This window comes from Plutella xylostella, chromosome 27, assembly GCF_932276165.1.
Source record: "Plutella xylostella chromosome 27, ilPluXylo3.1, whole genome shotgun sequence".
In the NCBI taxonomy this organism is placed as follows: domain Eukaryota; kingdom Metazoa; phylum Arthropoda; class Insecta; order Lepidoptera; family Plutellidae; genus Plutella; species Plutella xylostella.
Window position 1 is genome coordinate 1,082,584 of NC_064007.1, and position 4,893 is coordinate 1,087,476.

Genomic DNA, 4,893 nt, shown 5'->3' on the forward strand with positions numbered 1-4,893 from the left:
ACATTGTCATGATCTATGGCTTTTATGAAGAAATTGCGTGTCAGTGTCAGTTCAGTTGTCTTACAATGTCTAGCAAATAACATTTTTGTAATAAAAGACTATACTCTCGGTATATCGTTATTTATAAATTTTATATACCTACAAATAAAAATAAACATGGTGTGTCAAGAAAAAGCATCTTTATCCGCAAAAAGTGTTTTTATGAAATTCTTGTGACCTGACAGATTCCATATGGATCCAGGTTCCATGTGGTTCCACGGGAACCGAGCTGAAATGGCGGCACTGGCAAAGAGCGATCGACATCTTCATATCCGCTGAAGATTAAAATACTATGTGTACCAAACTGATAAATGTCGTCAAAGATTTGCCTCGCGAGGATAAATGATGCACTATTGGACGAAATGACTTTATCACCACAAGTGACAAGATTTGCTTCTCTTGGGAAACATAAACTAGCAAAACATGAATTGGTTTTCATGGTGAAAGGAATACACACACCCACTCGCATATTATTTTACAAGTGACATGAACAAAACTGAACTGAAACATTGTTATATGCGAGGTAATAAAGAATTATATAATAATTTGTTTTTTATTTATTGTTGCATGTAGGTAGGTACATAAATAGATTGAACTTAAATTTAGCTGATAAATGTAATAACTGTTGTGTGGTGTAACTACGTTAACGCAAATATGTCTTATATCTTTATAGATTGAAGTTAATAGCCGGATCCCCACCAGACGATCCAACGCGATCCGATCGCGCGATCCAAGGAATCTTACATACTAAACTTCTTGGATCGGGCGATCGGATCGCATTGGATCGTTTGGTGGAGATCCGGCTATTAACTTGTGATAACAATATCTATATATACAGGGTGTCCCAACAGGGCACCCTGTATGTATGTACAATGAGGTTGAGCAATATAAAGAGATGGCGTTGTAGGCTCAGTATGACGTATAGAGTATGACAAAAAACTCCTCTAGATGGCACTCTTTTCACAATTGTTTATTTTTTCTCTATGGTCTGGAGACGACATAGGCAGACGTTCCCCTCTGGCGGGGTAGTGGGCCAGAAAGGCCCACCGATTTATAAAAACTAGTTGCAGTCTCAATTTTCACTAGACTCAATCTAGATGGCAAAGCGTTCGTTTCATAGAAAATGATTTGTTTACATACTAAAATGACAGCTTCAATTCATAGAATATCCGGACTCCGGATTTGATCACAGATTTGGTCATGGTTTATTGTTATTAGCTATTTCCTAGCAACCAATGTCAAAAAAATGCAATAGTGATGTACCGGTATGTATGTAGATATGTATTAATCGACAAAAAAGGTCATAGTTGGGAAGCGTCCGTAGTCAAGTAGGCTTCAGTGATCGTAACTGATTACTGATGTAAAGCAACAACTGACACGGTCAGCCATTGGATGGGTTACCGATTTCAAATGGTTCTTTTCTGGACGCTTACGTGCTTCGGACGGCACGTTAAGCCGTGGGTCCTGGTTGCTGCTTCGGCAGCAGTCGTTAAGCCTAGTCGGCTTGAAAGCATCTGACCGCGTCGTCGGGTTGCCCATTTATCCGACAACTTCAGTGCATTGGCATTCATTTAAAAACGGCGATACGGCTCGAGACCTATCACGGGAGTATAAATGTACAGCGAAAAGCGGTTGACTTCGTTTATTAATCATTCATAATTAAATTTAACTACCTAATTAATTTAAAATTAATATTTATAACCCATGTTCTTGAATTCATCGATAACACTTATCGATAATTGTTACATCCATTGGCAAGAAAAATGAAGACACTGTGTTCATTATTAAATGTCACTTCATGTAACCCTTATTCCTGGGAATTAAAACTCATAATGAAATGTCAAATGGGACATAATCATGGTAAACGGTAAAATTTCCCCCCGCAAAAATTGGCAGACTTTTTTGTATCAAGAAAAATCGCTATGACGCTTCCCGAGGGTACACCCAAGTCCGTGTTGTTCTATGTTGCTAGGTAGTTGAATAGCCTACAGTGCCACAAACTTATCTGTTCCGGTGACAGCTCACATAAATGTCTAATATTTCTTAATTCTATAAGATTTTAAGTTTGCTCGTATTGTTAATTCGCTCTTACGGTATTAATAAACCCATCTAATATTTTACATTATACAATTCATTAGTAAGCAATGAGATATGGATCAATTTAGTTTGCTCTCACCGGAACAGATAAGTTTGTCGCACTATACTGCAATAGGATTACATGACAGCTGTCTATGTGTACACTATCATAATTTTCCTTTTGAGATATACCTACATGGGTGATGACTAGTCTCTAGGTACACGGAAAAATTTATAGATGTACCAATTTCAATCAAACATGACTAATTTTACCAAGATTTTACAGGACCAACAGTCTTTAAAAAGTCAAGCCTGCATGTAGGTAGCAACCTACTTAAGTAAAGGGCCAGTTAGAATAGAAACAGCTTTTGTACAGCTATTAGGCTTACACCCTTCTCTCAGGTTGAAATATAAAGTTTCAGAACCGCACATCATCTCTATCTATACTTGATAAACAATTTACTACTGCAATATAATCCACCATAAATACAAGTAAACACTTTATAGGGACTATTCAATAGCCCAACCAATATGGATAATTGGATAGGTATTTTCACAGCCATCAGTCATAGGCTCCACATGATGTAGGTATATGGTATACATATAAAAATCAATATAATATAGGCACCTTACCAGATAGATCCTTAGAAAGGCTCATAAAGGCCAAATGTTAACACAACTTGGTGAACAAAAGTCCAGGACAATAATAGGCACTTAGACTTGTAGCTATCTCATGTTTGTACTCTCCAGAGACTACAAACTTGTGCAATGTGGGTAATAGAAAGCTACCTGGGCAAAATCATTTGACAACCACCTGCCATGTGGGTACACTAGATGAGGAGTACTCAAATCCGGGCTCAAACAATATCAGCCAACATAGTGGTAAAATATGTGCTGTGGCATACACCTTGTATAGGTGATATTAATGCCAATGTCTACTGAATAAACATTCATTCTGAAGTCAACTTTACTGTTGTAATCACTGAGCTCTTCCTTATGGCAAGCCTGTGTTAGCTATTAAGACCAAATTAAATTCAGAAAAAATATGTATTGTATGCAATATTAAGTATAGGCACAATACAAGAGCTCACCTTTAAGATAGAATATATGAGATCTCAGGTTATGTCTTTCAAGAAAAGATCCCTGAAAAAGTAAGCAAGTTACAACACAATATATTAGATTGAAAATGTGTAACTCTAGCTGCCAAGGCGCAGACGCTTCAACATCAACCCATCACGTCCCTACTGCTGGGGAATGGGTCTCCTTCCAATGAAGGAAGGGCTTGGGCCTAGAAAGCTGCTTCATCAGCTTTCATTATGTTTGGCCACTGCATATCAATATTCAAATGTCCCAATAGCACATGGCCTCCGCGGCAACAATCTTGTCATTATGGGTTTAGCCAGAAACCGTTAAGTGGTGTTATTTGTAAAAATAAATAGGGATGTGATGGTGGTCCCATGCTATCCCCACTGGAAAGGGAGGATCTCCCAACCTGTTTGGGCTGTGCTTTGTTCTGGTGGGCAGCTGCTTTGGTAAACAGGAGAAAAAATTGGCAATTCACCTTTTTATGAGTGGATTATGCCTATTATCAGTTTTAAACTGTAAGACTTATGGATGCAATAAATGATTGAGTATTAAGCATTGAAACTCCCATAAATTCTTGCTTAAAAACCCCAAATAGCTACAAAGTCAAGGGTATGACATGAACAACTTTGAAAAAGTTATAATCATGAAAAAATATTACAGATAGAAAGTAAATAGTTAATTATCTTTATGTAATAATAAAATAAGTACAGTTAAGTTCACCAGAGCCCATGGCTTTTCGACTGGTTAAAAGCTATACAAATGGTTGTTAAACATCATAATATTTGCATATATAATTGCAAAAACTTGGTGGCAATGCATTTTAGTTTACCAGAGCCCATGGCTTTTCGACTGGTTAAATGCTATATAAAGCGGTTGTGAACCATCATAAACTTCGCATATATAGGTATCCCATGAACAATGTGTGTGAATAATTGCAGATACCATATAAGATTTTACCTCTCCGCGAGGAAGGTTCCAGCAATTATGCAAATATAATATAATATAATACATTTTACTTCACCAGTGCCATAAACAGCATTTCGACTGGTCAATGTATTACAATGAACTTATAAGTTCAAACCTTCATAAACTTTGCATAAAATCCCCAATAATTAGGTACTTGAAGATGGGTCCGACACCACCAATGTGTGTGTCATCAATAATATTGCAGTTAGTAACTGCTACATTTAACTTTCCGAAAGTTTAATGAAATTATGCACAGTTAAAATACATTATGAGATGATCCATGAGTTCATCATAGCCAGTGCCTATCAGCATTTAGACTGGCAATGTATTTTGTTGCTCTGTCCATTACACCCGCATGTAAAAGGACATAATATGTGTACCTAGGTAATAGGTAAATAGGAATAAAAAGGCCACGAGCCAGTTTAAATCCTGTGGGTGAGCAAAAAACAACATATTTATATGTATACATACATGTTGTAAGAAGTTATTATGGTTAATAACTAAGTCAATATGGTAAATAGGGGCCCCGAGCCAGTTTTAAATGCTATGTGAGCATAAAACAACATGTATACATATAAGTTGTAAGAAGGTATTATGGTAAAAAACCTATAAGACAACAAAAGTTGTAAATATAGGGATAAATATTAGCCAAGAGATTTTATAAATTATAATCTCATCAACCCATCCGCTAGGTCAAACTATGCTACTGGCTTAAGCCATTGGTTG